At 44.0% G+C, this 19,451-nt stretch overlaps 1 pseudogene; it reads left to right on the top strand.

Moving 5' to 3' along the window:
- Window positions 1-6,281: 6,281 nt before the first annotated feature.
- On the top strand, window positions 6,282-7,018 carry LOC747132 (small ribosomal subunit protein eS4, X isoform-like; annotated as a pseudogene).
- The last annotated feature ends 12,433 nt before the right edge of the window (window positions 7,019-19,451 follow it).

The raw sequence follows: 19,451 nt of genomic DNA, 5'->3' as shown, positions 1-19,451 counted from the left end.
AACTACCTGGAACAGTAAATTCAACACCACAGTCAGGTCCAGCCTTTGCTTTCAACCTTGCAAACCAACATTGCTTTGGTGGTGATTGTCACGGTGCTGAGAGGGATATGTGTCTGTGTTTGGTCTTCAATCCAGGTCATTAGAAGTTTCTCTGCATCTGATAGAGAACTTCCATGAATTTTTGTTAGTTTCATCGCTTTCAATGAAGCAGATCCCTTAACACAGAAGTCCCCAACCTTTTTGGTACCAGGGACCGGTTTCATTGAAGACGATTTTTCTTTCTTTCTATTTTTTTTTGAGACAGAGTGTCACTCTGTCGCCCGGGCTGGAGTGCAGTGGCAGATCTTGGCTCACTGCAACCTCTGCCTCCCAGGTTCAAGTAATTCTTGTGCCTCAGACTCCCGAGCAGCTGGGATAACAGGTGTGCGCCACTATGTCCAGCTAATTTTTGTATTTTTAATAGAGGAGGGGTTTCGCCATATTGGCCAGGCTGGTCTTGAACTCCTGGCCTCAAGTGATCCGCCCACCTTGGCCTCCCAAAGTGCTGGGATAACAGATGTGAGCCACGCTGGACCAGAAGACAATTTTTCTATGGACTAGGGTGAGGGTTGAGAGATGGTTTGGGGGTGATTCAAGCACTTTATATTTATTGTGCTGTTTATTTCTATTATGATTACATTGTAATATATGATGAAATAATTATACAACTCACCATGATTATAATGATATAACTCATGTCATGATGTCGTGCATGACCGTACCATCAATATGACTTATCACTGTTGGTATTGACCTTAATCACCTGCCAGAGATAGTGTTGGTCAGGTTTCTCTACTGTAAAGTTACTCTTCTCCCATTTTTGGAAGGAAGTCACTACATGCAGGCCACACTTCAGGAGTGAGGAGTTATGCTCCACCTCTGTGGGGGTGGAGTATCTGTGAGAATTCATTGAGCTTCTTCCGCATGGAAGACGTGTCTCTTCTCCCCCTTCTACACTCAGCCCTCTGTATTCTCTGATCCCACATCGTGGATTCAGCCAACCACAGATAAAAAATATTAGGGAAAGAAACCCAGTGAAAATTCATACAAACTGGCCGGGGACACTGGCTCACGCCTGTAATCCCAGCACTTTGGAAGGTTGAGGCGGGTGGATCACCTGAGGTCAGGAGTTTGAGACCAGCCTGGCCAACATGGTGAAACCCCGTCTCTACTAAAAATATAAAATTAGCCAGGCATGGTGGCGGGTGCCTGAAAGCCCAACTACTCAGGAGGCTGAGGCTGGAGAATCGCTTAAACCCAGGAGGCAGAGGTTGCAGTGAGCCAAGACGGCACCACTGTACTCCAGCCTGGGTGACAAGAGCGAAACTCCATCTCAAAAACAAAAAACAAAAAACAAAAAAACAAAAAAACCAAAACCAAACCAAACCAAAACAAAAACCAAGTAAAACAAGCAACACAGTAGAACAGCTATTTACCTAGCATTTCTATTGTATTAGGTATTATAAGTAATCTAAATATAATTAGAGTGTACAGGGGGATGTGTCCTGGTTATGTGCAAGTACGATACCATTTTATATAAAGGACTTGAACATCCATGGATTTTGGTATCTATGGGGGTCCCGGAACCAATTTGCCGTGGATGCGGAAGGAGAACTGCATTTATTTATTCAATCGTTAATATCAGTGTGGACTCATGGGTGTTTATTCCATGCTTTGGGTTATGGTCCAATCTATTTTATTTTGTTACTCAAGTTGTTCCAGCTTTGACTACTGGGATCTCTTTCAGTTGGATCCTGTGACCCTTTGACGTCTCCCCACTGATGTGTGTTTTTTTTTGGTTGGTTTGTTTTGAGCACTTTCCTACTTTCTGGTACTAGTAGGTGCTCCGGGCTTATCCTGTGTATTTCCTGCCCCAGCCTTAGAATCAGCCATTTCTCCATGGAACTTTGGTTTCTTTTATTGGCAACACGGTGAGGCTCCATCTCTACAAAAGATCATGGGCTGGGCGTGGTGGCTTCACGCCTGTAATCCCAGCACTTTGGGAGGCCAAGGCGGGCAGATCACTTGAGCTCAGGAGTTCGAGACTAGTCTGGGCAACATGGTGAAACCCCATCTCTACCAAAAATACAAAAAACAATTAGCTAGGAATGGTGGTGGGCACCTGTAGTCCCAGCTACTAGGGAGACTGAAGTGGGAGAATCGCTTGAGCCCAGGAGGTGGAGGTTTCAGTGAGCCAAGATTGCGCCACTGCGTTCCAGCCTGGGAGATGGAATGAGATCCCATCTGAAAAAAAAAAAAAAAAAAAAAAAAAAAAAGCTGGGCATGGTGGCTTTGGCTTGAAAGCGCTGAGATTACAAGTGTGAACCACCATGCCCAGCCAAGACTGCTGAATCTGTGCATGCAATTCTGGTGTGTGTAACCATCAGAACGGCACGCCCCACCCTTTTAAAGTTTTATTTTCTTATAGTGGAGAGCTACGACAGAACCTCCTTTCTATCTTATTCTTGAAGTACCTTTAAGCAGGAATAAGATGATCCATATAAAGCCAGTGATTGCCAGCTTCTTTATTAATGTGGCTATTTTGTTTTTCATAAAAATTGTCTCACATTTTTAAAGACTTCTATAATATATAAAATATCGTAATATTGCTCTTCTTTCTATTCTTCCTACCAGAATTAGTAGAAAATTTCCTGTGAAAATAATCTTTAGTTTATTTTCCAGAAACTTCTCCCCCACAGAAGCTCTTGAAAATACTTTTTGGTTTTGTTTTGTTCAAGAGACAGCTGAATATAGCTCTTGGAGAGGAGATCCTCTGACGTGAATTGACTGAGACAGCTTGTAATAACATTAGTAGGTATTTTCCGGGCACAGTGGGGAAGGTGTCCACAATATATACCCGTAAAATCCTTTGGGATTTTGTGTTCAGAGTTTTTGCAAGTCAAAAACATAAGTCCCTGAAAGTAGTGGTTTTTGTATTTCAGAAAGGCTTTTCTTTTTTTCCTTTTTGTTGTGTTAATCAGTGTGGAATGACCTTAACACCAGAGGGCAGTATTTTCTAGTAGTTGCCAAAATGTCCTTGTAGTCGGTGTGATTATCTGATGGATTAAAAAAGACATCTTATGTTTTCCCGGGTGTTGCCGGTATAATGCACATAGCCTGGGACTCATACCGAAGGTCATAATGCATCTAGTATTTCCTAAACCACAGGAATTTTTTTTCTTTTCTTTTTAAACCCTTCTGTTCGGTGGAGTTTAAGCTCCCTGAATTAATTTTCACAATAAGCCGTGCTGTTTACAGGGGTTGTGTGATTGGCAGGAATGGGTGGCTTTCACACAGCACCATTTGACCCCAGCCCAAGCCCAAAGGAAGTCCTGTCTTATTAAGGAGTAACAGGCAGATTCGTGTGAGGCCAGCGGGCTTGAGTTTGGCTTCAAGGATGGTCAGAATTCGTGAATTTCGTTCCAGAAGGATATCCGGGTCTTGCTGAGAAGAGAATGGGCTTTTTAAATCCAGAAACTTTCATACAATTTATTTCATACACACTTTTACTTTTTGCAGTTTAAAAACTACAGACAATAGAGAGGACGTTTAAATAGCCTACATTTGGTTACCCATTTCTCTTTGCTTGCTGGTTTCCATTTAATGTAACTGCAGAGTGAATCTTCTAAAATATGTTCTTACTCTTCCGATATCCTTGTTAAAACAGGAAAGCCTATGCGTATTAACCGGGTAGTTTCAATTTTCTCCTTTTAAAAAATGTTTCCCTTGCTTGCTATACATCTAACACATATTCATTGTAGAAAATAAATGTGGCAGGGCAGATGCAGTGGTTCACACCTGTAAACCCAGCACTTTGGGAGGCTGAGGTGGGAGGATTGCTTGAGCCCAGGGGTTTAGGACCAGCTTGGGCAACATAGCAAGACCCTGTCTCTACAAAAAATAAAAAAAATTAGCTGGGCACAGTGGCGCACACCTGTAGTCCCAGCTCCTCAGGAGGCTGAGGCAGGAGGATTGCTTGAGCCCAGGAATTCGAGGCTGTAGTGAGCTAGGATGGTGCCACTGTATTCTGGCCTGAGCGACAGAGCGAGCCTCTGTCTTACAACAACAACAAAAACAACAACTTGTAATCTCACCTCATAGATAAGATTTTGTTGTACACGCTTTTTCCTTGGAAACAGATCATACATGCTATTTTATAATTTGTATTATTCCCATGATAATGTGATGGGAACTTTACTAAAAAGTTCTAAATTCAAGACCAGCCTGGGCAACCTAGTGAGGCCCCATCTCTACAAAATGAAAAAAAAAAAAAAATTAACAATGCATGGTGGCTTGCACCTGTAGTCCCAGCTATTCAGGAGGCTGATGTGGGAGGATCACTTGAGCCCAGGAGGTCCAGACGGTGGGGAGCAGTGATTGCGCCACTGCACTCCAGCCTGGGGAACAGAGTGTAATTGTATTTTGCCACACTGCACAATATCACTTTCAATGGTTGTTTAGTATGTTCGAGTATGAATGTATATAGTTCATTTAATCAGTTTACTCTCTTGTTAACAGTACATGGGTCTGACTATTCATACTCTTGCCTACCGTGGGTATTATTATTTTGTCAATCTGCTGCATTCATTCAACACATAGATATTGATTACTAACCATGTACTAGGCATATTCTCAGTGCTTGGGATAGATTATTGAAAAAAACAACCTCTGATCTCATGAAACTTATATTTGAGTGGAGGACATGTACATACATGATAAATGTTATAAATAAGTAAATCCTTTAGCATTTTAGAAAGCAAAAAGTGCTATAGTTAAAAAAAAAAACAGAGCAAGTTAAAGGAGTAGGGAGTGGAGAAGATTGTAGTTTTTTAATTTTAAATTTATTGTAGAGGTGACATCTTCCTGTGTTGCCCAGGCTGGTCTCTAACTCCTAGGCTCAAGCAATCTTCCTGCCTCAGCCACCCAAAATGCTGGGGTTAACGGTGTGAGATACTACACCTGGCCAAGGATTGCAGTTTTCATTTTTATTTTTATTTTTTGAGAAAGGGTCTTGCCCTGTCACCTAGGCTGGAGTGCAGTGGCATGACCTCAGCTCACTGCAACCTTCATCTCCCAGGCTCAAGTGGTTCTCCTGCCTCAGCCTCCTAAGTAGCTGGGACTACAGGCCCATGACACCAAGCCCAGACGTATTTTTTTTGTAGAGACAGGGTTTCACCATGTTGCCCAGGCTGGTCTGAACTCCTGGGTTCAAGTGATCCTCCTGCCTTGGCCTACCCAAGTGCTGGGGTTACAGGTGTGAGCCCCTGTGCCTGGCCAAGGGTTGCAGTTTTAATTAGAGAAACCAAGGTAAGCCTAATTGAGAAGGGGGCATTGCAAGACTTGAATCAAGTTATTTGAATTTGCAATTTTATTATTACTATAGCTGATATGGTTTGGATCTGTGTCACCACCCAAATCTCATGTTGAATTGTAATCATGAGTGTTCGAGGTGGGGCCTTGGTAGGAGGTGATTGGCTCATGTGGATGGGTTTCCTCTTGGTACTGTCCTCATGATAGTGACTTCTGGAGAGATTTTGTTGTTTAAAGTGTGTGGCACCTCCCCCACCTCCCTCTTGCTCCTGTTGCCACGATGTGAGATGCCTCCATCCCCCTTTGCCTTCTGCCATGACTGGAAGCTTCCTGAGGCCTCCCCAGAAGCAGAGGCTGCTATGCTTCCTGTACAGCCTGCAGAACTGTGAGCCAATTAAACCTCTTTTCTTTATAGATTACCCAGTCTCAGGTATTTCTTTATAACAGTATGAGAATAGACTAATACAATAGCTAAACTTTCTTTCATATGTTTATTCTTCTTCTTCTTTTTTTTTTTTTTTTGTGATGGAGTCTCTTTCTGTTGCCCAGGCTGGAAGGCAGTGGTGTGATTTTGGCTCACTGCAACTTCCGCCTCCCAGATTCAAGCAATTTTCCACCCTCAGCCTCCCGGGTAGCTGGGACTACAGGCGTGCACCACCATGCCTGGCTAATTTTTGTATTTTTAGTAGAGATGGGGTTTCGCCTTGTTGGCCAGGCTGGTTTCAAACTCCTGGCCTCAAGTAATCCACCCGTCTTGGCCTCCCAAAGTGCTGGGGTTACAGGCGTGAGGCACCACACCTGGCCTACATACCTTAATGTAAAAATACTTTATGGGTTCCCAGTTTTTATGTGCATAGAAGATGGGAGGTCCTCTCTCTGTGCCTATTACAGCTGTGGCTTCCGGTCCCAAGCAGCATCTGAAGTGGGTAGCATCTCCACAACATTGGATGCTGGATAAATTGACTGGTGTGTTTGCTGCTCGTCCATCCACTGGTCCCCAAAAGCTGAGAGAGTGTCTCCCTCATATTTTCCTGAGGAACAGACTTAAGTATGCCCTGACAGGAGATGAAGTGAAGAAGATTTGCATGCAGTGGTTCATTAAGGTAGATGGCAAGGTTCGAACTGATAGAACAACCTACCCTATTGGATTTATGGATGTCATCAGCATTGACAAGACGGGGGAGGGTTTCCGTCTGATCTATGGCATCAATTGTCGCTTTGCTGTACATCGTGTTACACCTGAGGAAGTCAAGCACAAGTTATGCAAAATGAGAAAAATCTTTGTGTGCACAAAAGGAACCCCTCACCTGGTGATTCACGATGCTCACACTATCCGCCACCCTGATTCCCTCATTAAAGTGAACGACACCATTCGGATTGATTTGGAGACTGGCAAGATCACTGCTTTGAAGTTCGACACTGGTAACCTGTGTTTGGTGACTGGAGGTGCTAACTAGGGAAGAATTGGTGTGATCACCAATAGAGAGAGGCACCCTGGATCTTTTGACACGATTCACGTGAAAGATGCCAACAGCAACAGCTTTTCCATCATTTTTGTTATTGACAAGGGCAACAAACCATGGATTTCTCTTCCCCGAGGAAAGGGTATCCGCTTCACCATTGCTGAAGGGAGAGACAAGAGACTGCAGCCAAACAGAGCAGTGGATGAAATGGTCTGTGGGTGACATGTTAGATCTTCGTATGTAATTTAAAATAATATGGCATGATTAAAAAAATAAGTAAAAATACTTTATTGCTAGAAAATGCTAACCATCTCTCTGAGCCTTCTGAGAGTCATAATCTTTTTGCTGGTGGAGGGTCGTGCCTTGATATTGATGGTTGCTGACTGATCAGGGCAGTTGTTGCAAGGCTGGGGTGACAATTTCTTAAGACAATAAAATTTGCCACATCGATGGACTTCTTCACAAAATATTTCTCTGTAGCATGCAGTGCTGTGTGATATCATTGCATGTAGCGCTTCTTTCAAAATTAGAGTTGATCCTCTCAAACACTACCACCTTTTTATCAACTATGTTTATGGAATATTTGAAATCCTTTGCCGTCATTTCAACAATGTTCATAGCGTCTTCACCAGGAGCAGATTCCATCTCAAGAAACCACTTTCTGGTTGGGCGCGGTGGCTCATGCCTGTAATCCCACCACCACATCCAGCTAATTTTTGTATTTTTAGTACAGATGGGTTGGGGGTGGGGGGTTTCACCATGTTGACCAGGCTGGTCTTGAACTCTTGCCCTTAAGTGATCCTCGGCCTCCCAAATTGGTGGGATTACAGGCGTGAGCCACCATGCCCGGCTGCTGATTCATTTTTGCATGTCATATGACATAGCAAACATTATTTTTCCTGAATATTTGTATTATTGTATCAGGTTGTATTGACAGCATTTGTTAAGCATTTTATGCCATTACTGCTTATTGGCGGGGTCTCACTCTGTCGCCCATGGTGGAATGCAGTGGCATAATCACGGCTCACTGCAGCCTCCACCTTCTGGGCTCAAGCAATCCTCCTGCCTCAGCTTCCCAAAGTGTTGGGATTACAGGCATGACCCACTGTGCCGGGCCAGATTTTTATTTTTTAATTTTTTTGAGACAGTCTCACTCTGTCTCTCAGGCTGGAGTGCAGTGGTGTGATCTCAGCTCACTGCAACCTCCACCTCCTGGGTCCAAGTGATTCTCCTGCCTCAGCTTCCCGTGTAGCTGGGATTACAGGCATGTGCCACCATGCCCAGCTAATTTTTGTATTTTTAGTAGAGACGGGGTTTCACCATGTTGGCCAGGCTGGTCTCGAACTCCTGACCTCAACTGATCCACCCACCTCGGCCTCCCAAAGTGCTGGGATTACAGGCGTGAGCCACTGCGCCCGGCGTTTTTTAGTTTTTAAACTCTGTTCCATTGATCTGTCTGTTTTGTCTTGTGCCATTGCCACATTGCATTACAATTCCTACCTTTATGATTTTTTAATATCTGCCAGGTAAGATCGATATTGTCTCGTTTTGCATGGAGCCATTCACCATACTTGTTGAGTGCTTGCTCTGCACCAGGCTTTGTCCTGGGCACTGAAAGTGCGATGTTGACCTACATGGTCTTTCTCTCTCATAGGTCTTGGAGACACAGGCAGACACACAGGGTGGTAATTACAACCTGCTGGATCAGCAGTGCAGCAGGGAGGGCCGGAGCATGGTGGGACACATCTACCCATGTTCCTGCCTTTGTGCCCAGGCACGCTGCTCCTGTTACTGTAGATGGACTTTCTGGCTCTTGTCTGAGGCCCGCCCCTGACCAGGCGCCAGATCCTTTCCCCTCTTGCCTTCTCAAGGACCCACTGAAGCAATTCCCTCTTTTCTTTCCTGCACCATCAACGGATATTTCCTTCTCTACTGGAATATTCCCTTTAGCTTATGTGGATGATGAGTGAATTCCTTTCATTGCACCATGTTCTCCAATTACCATCCATTTCTCTACTTTGTTTATGGCCCAAATCCTTGAGGTATCCATCTTCACTGTCTCCGGTTCTCCTCCCATTCCAGTGGGGCGTCACCTCCACCACTCCTCCAATACCTCTCATGTCAAGGTCACCAGTGACCTCCCTGCACCTGTTCAGTTCACTTGCTCATGGTACTTGACACCCCAACAGCATCGGACACAGCTCGTCACTTCCTTCTGGAGAACATTTCTCCACTTGGCTTTACACATGCCACTCTCTTGGGTTTCCTTCGACTTTACTGGTCACTGCTCAGAGTCCTTTGCTGTTTTCTCTTTATTCTCCCCAACTATATTTTACTTACTTATTTTTTTGAGATGGAGTCTCGCTCTGTTGCCCAGGCTGGAGGGCAGTGGCATGATATGGGCTCACTGTGACCTCTGCCTCCCGGGTTCAAGTGATCCTCCTGCCTCAACCTCCCAAGTAGCTGGGATTACAGGCACGTGTCACCACGCTCAGCTAACTTTTTTGAATTTTTTAGCAGAGGCTGGGTTTCACCATGTTGGCCAGGCTGGTCTCGAACTCCTGACCTCAAGTGCTCTGCCCACTCTGACCTCCCAAAGTGTTGGGATTACAGGTGTGAGCCACTGTGCCCGGCCATATTTCTCCCAATTCTAAATGCCGGAGTGCCCCAGGGCTTAGATCTTAGGTCTTTTCTCTGTCTGCACTTATTCCTAGCCTCAAGACTTTAACTATCATTTCTAATGATGGAAATATCTTCTCAAATCATGGAAACTTCCACTTTATATCCCCTGTTCAGACTTCTCCCCTGAGCTCCAGACTTGTCTATCACTTGTCTCCTTACATCCCACTTGGATGTCCCACGGTTATCTTATCTCAAACTCAGTATGTCCCACACTGTACTCCTGAGGCAACCACATTGCTCTTTCCATACCTCTTTATATTTCTGTACATGGCAACTGCATTCTTTAAGCTGCTCAGGTCAAAAACTTCAAAGCAGCCGGGTGTGGCGGCTCACATCTGCAACTCCAGCACTTTGGGAGGCCAAGGTGAGAGGATCGCTTGAGCCCAGGAGTTCGATATCAGCCTGGGCAGCACAGTGAAGCTCTGTCTCCACAAAAAATACAAAAAATAAAAATTAGCCAGGCGTGGTGGCACACGCCTGTAGTCTCAGCTACTTGGGAGGTTAAGGTGGGAGGACTGCTTGAGCCAGGGAGGTCGAGGCTGCAGTGAACCGTGATTATGCCATTGCACTACAGCCTAGAAGAAAGAGCAAGACTGTCTCAAAAAACAAACAAGCAAACAAAAAATTCAAAGCTATTCGCGACTCTTCTCTTTACCACACAGCTCACATAGACTTCATTAACAGACTCTGGACTCTCCCACTCAAATCCAGAACCTGACCAAGGTTCACAACTTCTGTCTTGCCATCCTTTTCAAGCTGCCATGATTCCTCACTTGGATTTTCATAGTGGCCTCCTGATGGCTTTCTCTGCCTCTGTCCTCACTCCCCTTAGTTGTCTAAGAGTAATGCTTTTAGAACGTAAATCACATTATGTCACATTTCTGCTCAAAACCCAATGGTGCCTCTTTTGCCAATGGTGCCTCTTTGTTGTAAGGACCCAGTCCAAGTCCTTACAACAGCCTACAAGACTGCGCTTGATTCTGCATCCCCCAATCTACTTCTCTAACTTTCTCTGCCACCATTTCTACCCTAGCGTTATTGGACTCCAGACACATTGGCCTCCTTGCTCTTCTCTGAAGGCCAAGCACGTGACCCTTTCAGGACATATTCTCATGGCTCATCTTGTCACCTCCTGTTGGATTTTGTGCAAATGACAGTGAAACTTTTTTTGATCATCTATTGATAATTTTAACATCATCCCATCCACTTCCCATCTTTAATTAATTACTTAATTAGTTTATTTATTTATTTGTAGAGACAGGATTTCGCCATATTGCCCAGGCTGGTCTCCAGCTCCTGAGCTCAAGCAATCTACCTGCCTTGGCCTCTCAAACTGCTGGGATTACAGGAGTGAGCCACCTGCCCGGCCTTTATTTATTTTTTATCTAACTCATTACCAGCTTCTAACTCAATACCAGCTAACATACTCTATTTTTTATTTTTTTAAAACCTATTTGTTTATTTGTTTATTTCCCACTAGCCTGCAAATTTCTTAGGGCAGAGATTTCATCTGTTAAATTCCAGGTTGTTTATACAGCTCCTAGAGCCATGCCTGGTGTATAACACATGCCCAGTAAATATTTGTTGAATGAGTGATGTCCTTGAATATTGAAATTGATATGTCTGAAGTTTCTACAATTTCTAAAATGAGTTTATTTCTAAGGAAATAATCCCCTTTATCTTAAGTCATTGAATTTTTTACTCTGACAATTTTTGGGTTTGCCTTTCTAGAGGAGTTATGTGGGAGTCTGTTTCAAAGATTTTAGGTCAAGGTGAGAGAAAAAGAGACTAGTTTGAATTTGTTGGAGGTTTATTTTTTCAGACAGTTACGGTTGCCCTTGTAAAGCAGAAAGAGAGCTCACCCAGAAGTGGCCAAGGACAGGGAACTTCCCTGTGATGCGGAAGGGTTCCCCTTACCCTTTTGTTATTATTATGGACGTAGTAGTGGCAGGAGTGGCCACAGTGAGGTAGATAATAATTGCAAGCATTTACAGAATGCTTCACTGAGTGCCAAGCCCTGTGAGTGGGCTTGACTGCACTTTCTCATTTATTTATTTATTTATTTACTTATTTATTTATTATTTTTTGTGACAGAGTCTTGCTCTGTCACCCAGGCTGGAGTGCAGTGGCGCGATCTCGGCTCACTGCAAGCTCCACCTCTCGGGTTCATGCCATTCTCCTGCCTCAGCCTCCCGAGTAGCTGGGACTACAGGCGCCCGCCACCACGCCCGGCTAATTTTTTGTATTTTTAGTAGAGACGGGGTTTCACCATGTTAACCAAGATGGTCTCGATCTCCTGACCTCATGATCTGCCTGCCTTGGCCTCCCAAAGTGCTGGGATTACAGGTGTGAGCCACCACGCCCGGCCAGCACTTTCTCATTTAAACCTTATAAACCAGGTACTATTATCATTATCATTCTAACTTCATAAATGGTAGACCTAAAGCTTTTTTTCCTTTTCTGGGCAGGGTCTCACTATGTTGCCAGGCTGGTCCAAACTCCTGGGCTTAAGCAATCTGCCTGCCTTGACCTCCCAAAGTGCTGGGATTACAGACAAGAGCCACTGCACCCAGCCTGACCTGAAGCTTAAATAAAGGTAATGCACAGCCAGCCCCCCACAATGATCCCCACCTCCTAGTATTCACATACTCATGTAGTCCCCTCCCATCTTGTACCAGGGTTAACCTGTGGGACCAATAACATACAGCAGAAGTGAGGCTGTCCTTCTTATGAGATTAGGCATAAAAGACTGGCTTCCTTCTTGAGCACTGTCTTGTCTTGCGTGCTCTCTCTCTCTCTCCCTCAGATCACTTGTCCTATGGAATGTCAGCTGCCATATTGAGAGCATACTCAAGCAGCCCATGGAGCGACCCATGGGATAAGAAACAGAGACCTCTGCCTAACAGCCAGTGAGGCATTGAGACCTGCTGTATTAGTCTGTTCTCATGCTGCTAATAAAGACATACGCAAGACTGGGTAATTTATGAAGGAAAGAAGTTTAATTGACTCACAGTTTCACATGGCTGGGGAGGCCTCACAATCATGGCAGAGGGCAAAGGGGAAGCAAGGCATGTCTTATATGGCGGCAGGCAAGAGGGAGCTTGTGCAGGGGAACTCCTGTTTATAAAACCATCAGATCTCATGTGACTTATTCACCACCACGAGAACAGCAAGGGAAAGACCCACCTCTATGATTCAATTACCTCCCACTGTGTCCCTCCCACAACACGTGGGGATTATGGGAGCTACAATTCAAGATGAGATTTGGGTGGGGACGCAGCCAAACCCTATCACCTGCTAACTACCCATGCGTGAGCTTGGAAGTGGATTCTTTAACCCCATTTGAGCCTTCAGATGGTTGGTGGTAGCCCTGGCTGGCACCTTGACTACAACCTTCTGAGAGACTCTGAGCCCAAGCCACCCAGCTAAGCTGCCCCAGGATTCCTGATCCTTAGACATTGCAGGAGATGTTAAATGACAATTATTTAAGCTACTAGGTTTTGGCATAGTGTGTTATGCATCAGCAGATAACCAATATAGGTAACTTGCTCAAGATCATGCTGTTGATAAGTGGTAGAACTAAAATTTGAACATGGGCTTGTCTGACTTCGGACCACTGGGCTCCATTGCCGTGGTGACAGCCACAGTATAGACTCTGCTCACCCCTGGCCTGTTGGGAACTGCCACTGAGTTGTGGGGCTTGCCATGACCTGCAGGACTGAGACTGGGGCTGAGAACCGACCCCATGACTTCTAGGACATGTTTCATTCATTCTCAATGTGGGAAAATTTAACCTATTTTATATTCCCTGAGTTATCTCCATAAACATTTGTGGTGAGTTATCACCATAAACATTTGTGGAAAGCACATTTAAGATGTGGGTTGTGACTTCCAACTGGAACCAGATATCTAGACTTCGTTTATGGACCGTGGGTCAGCAAACAGTAAACGATTTTGGCTTCGCGGGTGAAATATGTTTTTAAAAAAATGCTGCCTTGACACAGTTTTGAGACCTTGGCTAGAGGCTGGTCACATCCCCTTCTTAGGCAGCTGGTTAAGTCATACTTCTTGGCTGGGCACCGTGGCTCACGCCTGTAATCCTGGCACTTTGGGAGGCTGAGGCAGGCAGATTGCTTGAGCCTAGGAGGTCAACACCAGCCCGGGCAACATAGCGAAACCCTGTCTCTACAAAAAATACAAGAAATTAGCTGGGTGTGATGGTGCATGCCTGTAGTCCCAACCACTTGGGAGGCTGAGGTGGGAGGACCACCTGACTCTGGAAGGTTGAGGTTACAGGGAGCCAAGATTGTGCCACTGCGTTCCAGCCTCGGTGACAGAGGGAGATCCTGTCACACATAAACAAACAAACAAAGTCTACACCCCAAACTGCCTCACCTCTCATGCCTTAGGCCACTATGCACCTGCCCTAATTGCCCAGAGCCGGATATCTGATATCTGATAGGGATAGCTCCTAAGCCCCAGAGCTTGCTGAAATCACGAAAATTGGCCAATCCTAAACCTGCTTGTCCTGCCTAACCCTTTCCTTCCCTGCTGCCGTCTCTGGTGCTTGCTTCCTTGGGTTGGCCCTGCAGGGCGTTGCTGTGTTCTCACCCCAGGGAATTGTCAGCAACAAAATGGTAAGAGTCAATCCTTTCAAAAGTTTCTCCTGAGGTCTGCATAAAGCCTCCTGTCCCTCACCATCCCTCACCACTCACTGTGGGGAGAACAGTGGGCCATATGGCTTCGGTCACAGCTACTCAACTCTGTCATTGTAGGACCCAAACAGCCATAAACAATATAGGAATGTGTTCTGAAGGAAACCGGAATATTTCACCCCAAAAATAGACTTCTTTGGCATATTTTGAGATAATTATTCAGAGAAACTGCAGACAAGAATAGCCCTGAAAAGCTGTCTTTGGTGGAGGAGATTTGCATCTGTAGAGAAAATCTACATTAGTGAAATAAGCAGCCAGGCTTTCTCTGAGCACCCTCTTCTCCAGATCTAGGAAAGATGAGCTCACAGGAAAAAGAGACTAAGAGCCTAACACATTTAAAGGTTTGTCAGAGAAACTTTGCCACGGTCCACTTCTATTCTTTCTGAGAGCTGCTACCTGTGATGCTTCATTTGCATGACAAGACCACTTTGACAAATTTTCCTTCTTTCCTTTTCCCATAACCTGTGTGCTACCTCTTCTGGAAGCCCCAAGCCCCTTGTTCTTTCTGTAGCCTCAGAATAGTGTAAAAATTCCACTCAACTGTGGCTCACTCCTGTAATCCCAGCACTTTGGGAGGTCAAGGAAGGTGGATCACTTGAGCTCAGGAGTTCAAGACCAGCCTTGGCAACATGGCAAAACTCCATCTCTGCAACAACAACAAAAATTAACCAGGCGTGGTGGCACATGCCTGTAGTCCCAGCTACTCTGGAGGCTGAGGTGGGAGGAGGGTTGCTGGAGTCCAGGAGAGCGAGGCTGCAGTGAGCCTAGATGGCACCACTACACTCCAGCCTGGGCAATAGAGTGAGATCCTGTCTAAAAATAAAGATAATAATAATCACTCATTGGGCTCTTTGAGTTTTCATATTTTCTGTGACATCCCTGCATAAGTGTGCATGTAAAAAATTTGTTATACTTTTCTATTGTTAACCTGCCTTTTGTTACAGGGGATTACCCCCTTTCTGCCCCTACACTTTCAATAATATTTTATTTACAAAAATAGGTGGTAGAACAGATTTGACACCCAGGCTATAGTTTACTCATATTTGCTTTGGAATCTTCTGATAGATTTAGATTTTCTGATTAGTGGATAATATTAAAGAAAGCTTAATCCATATATTAGTTAATGAGTACATCTTTTCAAGCTGTCACTTAGTTGACACCGAAGGAGCCTTGCAAAAGCGTTAAGGGCGCTTTGTCATACTCTGTGAACTGTTTCAGCCCTGGAGCCTGTCTGTGTGGCCTTCCATAGTGTTATACTTCATATGATTTTAGAGTGACAGTAATGGGAATGGAACTGCCAGATGGAAGGCTGACTGCATGTCAGAGGCTAGGCCAGATGCATTCTATTAATCCTCACTACTCATTTTCCTAAGGACAAGTGTATCTCCTCATTTTATAGATGGTGAAACTGAGGCTTAAAGAAGCCCAAGATAACACATCTCGTAAGTGGTGGAGGCTACAGTCAATCCTGGTAATTTAACATAAAAGATCATGTTCCTATCCACGTTATGAAATCACATTTCTGTGATGCCCGTATCTCCTTTAGAGCTTGTTAAAGTCATCCTTTAAAAATGTCTATTGGCATCAAGGGTGTTTTTTTTTTCTTGAGATGGAGTCTCGCTTTGTTGCCCAGACTGGAGTGCAGTGGCACAATTTCAGCTCACTACAACCTCTGCCTCCTGGGTTCAAGTGGTTCTCCTGCCTTAGCCACCTGAGTAGCTGGGATTATAGGCACCCGCCACCATGCCCAGCTAATTATTGTATTTTTAGTAGAGACATGGTTTTGCCTGGCTGGCCTGACTGGTCTCGAACTCTTGACCTCAGGTGATCCATCGCCTCAGCCTCCCCAAGTGCTGGGATTACAGGCGTGAGCCACTGCGCCCGGCCCAGTGACAATCATTTAATACAGTATTTGTTTTGTTAAATAATTTTTAATTTTAAGGATTTTAAGGATTCCCCAAACAGAGAGATACACTATTTTTGTTGTTTGTTTGGTAATTGGAAGTTGTGCACAGGGAGAGGGTAGATTCTTGCATTCATTTTAGTTCACAATAGAATACATCAGTTGGCGGGAATTGTTAATTCTCCCTTGGGGGAAATCAAGTGCTTGAGGCAGTGATTGATAAATCAATAAATCTTTAGTGGGTCTGGTAAATCAAGTGTCACACATATGTCAACCTTTTCTCCAGATTACAGATTTTACCCAGGACAAGTGTGTTTCTTCCTTTCCATCATTTTCTCCTTCAAAATTGCAACATTCTAAGGTATTTAAACAAATCCTTAAGATTGTAAGCTTTTTTTCGTCTTTTTCCATTTTTAAAAGATAGCATAAGGGATCGTGCTTTTCTCAGCTATTTTAGGGCAAGAACTCAGTTGTTTGCATATTTGCATTTCAACCCCTAACCTCTCCTGAGGACAAATGGCTGTCTGACGATGAAGCCCACAGGCACAGCGCCGGGACTGTGGATTAAGCCTCTGAATGCTGACTAGTTTTCAGCAGCATTCCCAGCGTGTGTGAAGAATGTGTTTGTAGCTGGGAGGCAAACAGAACATCCAAAGCCGAGCAAGAATTTTGAAAAATAGTTGTCTTATGTATAAATGTATTTTTGCTTTTAGTGTTTTCTTCTTGCCGATTTCATTATTCCAGATTTCTGCTTTCTTTTAAAATAGCTCCGTTGTGTTTGATATTCTCATAATATTCTCTCAAGTTTTGGTCACTTGATTTTTTTCAAAATGTTCTTTTTTTTTTTTCTTTATCATTTAAACACCCAGCCGTGGATGGCTGGCTTAGATATTTCTCCCCGCTGGTAGGGAAGACCTGGTGACTTCCACACAAGACGCCTGTAAGGCCTTTGCTCTTCACAAATCAGGGCCCAGTTGGAAGCTTTGGCAGGTACTGAGGGCAACAGCTTAGGTTTTTAGCTCTTATAATAGGAACAGCAAGGCTTAGGGCTGTGGATTTATTTCTCTTAACAGTTTAAGTTATCATTGTGCCTGCTTTTAGGGCCAAAGAAATGAATTCTCTTAACCGGCTCTTTATTCTTTTAGTGAAGAAACATATATTGTAGAAGTGTGAGTTCTGCTTGGGTGGAAAAACCAAACTAATTTGATGAATTGGCACATTGGCTTAAAGGGTCCCCAATAGTAATCTGTTGAGAATCTGCTTTTTCCAAACTGTCAGTGTTGGGAAGGCATGGCACGACCCAAAGTGAAGTAAAATCTTGTTCCTGTTCTCAGGAGCTCAAGGAACAAATGTAGAATAAAGAGAATGCCAGAAAACTTATCAGTGAAAGCATCTAGTTTGAGAAATTGTGGACCAGGGAGCATTGAAGGTGGAGCCTTAAAAGATTGGTATCATTGACCAGGCGCAGTGGCTCACCCCTGTAATCCCGGCACTTTGGGAGGCTGAGGCGGGCCAATCACCTGAGGTCAGGAGTTCGAGACCAGCCTGGCCAACGTGGTGAAACCCTGTCTCTACTAAAAATGCAAAAATTAGCTGGGTGTGATGGTGGGCGCCTGTAATCTCAGGTACTTGGGAGGTTGAGGTAGGAGAATTACTTGCACCCAAGAGACAGAGGTTGCAGTGAGCCAAGATCATGCCACTGCACTCCAGCCTGGGTGACAGAGTGAGACTCTGTCTCAAAAAAAAAAAAAAAAAAAAAAAATTGGTGACATTTTAACAATGCAGCTATATTTGTCATGGCTGTAAAGGAGTGTCTGTGTGAGTTTATGCGTGTCTGTCTGTCTGTCTTTGTCTGTCCATGTCCTTTGGGGAATAATTTGCTATTCACTTCATCTGGCACAAGTGTATGGGAGCAATGAGACATGATTTTCTAAAACAAATTTAAATTTAAGACTCATAACTCATCAGGTCTTTAGGAGAACGGCAATGTATATTTTCCCTTTACATGCAGTAAAATTAGATCCTTGTCTGTAGGGATGATGATTAAATTTATTATAAAGTTAATGTCAAATCCATTGTTAGCTATTTTGTAAGTTGAAATGTGACTGACACATAATGAGCTCTGTGTTGTAATTCTTAAAAATAGTTACAATAATACTGCCCTCGAGGTCAGGGTCTTGCTGTAGTTAAATTCATTACACAGCCTGTAGTTTTTAAATTTCTTTATTAATTATTTGCCTGTACTTTTAAATTGGGAATTGATCACCTATTCTAGGCCAAACATCAGGATTAGCAGCAAGTGATCTCAACTGTTTTGTGGTTTTTTAAGGGGTAACTTCAATTTGCTGTTTCAATGAGCTAAAAGATTTCACTTAAAGTGTAAGGAATGGCCGGGTGCAGTGGCTCATGCCTGTAATCCCAGCACTTTAGGAGCCTGAGGCCGATGGATTGCTTGAGCCCAGGAGTTTGAGACCAGCCTGAGCAACATGATGAAACCCTGTCTTTATTAAAAAAATACAAAAATTAGCCAGGCATGGTGGCACACACCTGTAGTCCCAGCTACTCGACAGGCTGAGGCGGGAGGATCACTTGAGCCCAGGAGGTCAAGGCTGCAGTGAGCTGTGATTGTGCCACTGCACTGCAGTCTGGGTGACAGAGTGGGACCCTGTCTCAAAAAAAAAAAAAAAAAAGTGTAAGGAATGGGTAACATTAAATTGCCATTAGATTACCCATTTATTGGGTAACATTAAATTCTGCTAGTTGGGCTTTTTTTTGTTGTTATGTTGCATATTATTAGAAGACACAACAAATCACACTGCAAACTTTTTATTTTTTGTATGTTTTTGGGTGAGAAATGAAGTATTACTTTGAATCTATGCTTTGTGGACATTCTGCTGTGTTTATATCAGAGAGGCCAGGGAAATTAATTGAATAAGAGGGAGATTTCAAAAACAGATAGATTAAAATATGCTGTTTATGAATGAGATGGATTTGGATTTGAAGGCAGGAACTTCTTCTATTGGCTTGAAATGGACTGATATGATTTAGTAACATTTCTGAGAAATTATTTAAACCATCTGTATTAGTCTGTTCTCACACTGCTATGAAGAGCTACCCGAGACTGGGTAATTTATGAAGAAAAGAGGTTTAATTGGCTCACGGTTCTGCTGGCTTACCAGGAAGCATGGCTGGGAGGCCTCAGGAAACTTACAATCATGGCAGGAGGCAAAGGGGAAGCGAGAACCTTCTTCACATGGAGGCAGGAGAGAGAGAGAGAGCTTGATGGGGGAGTTGCCATGCCCTTTTAAACAACCAGATCTCGTGAGAGTGCTATCACAA

This window comes from Pan troglodytes, chromosome 20 (assembly GCF_028858775.2).
Source record: "Pan troglodytes isolate AG18354 chromosome 20, NHGRI_mPanTro3-v2.0_pri, whole genome shotgun sequence".
Lineage (NCBI taxonomy): Eukaryota > Metazoa > Chordata > Mammalia > Primates > Hominidae > Pan > Pan troglodytes.
The sequence above is the reverse complement of the archived record's forward strand: the minus strand, read 5'-3'. Positions and strand labels throughout refer to the sequence as shown.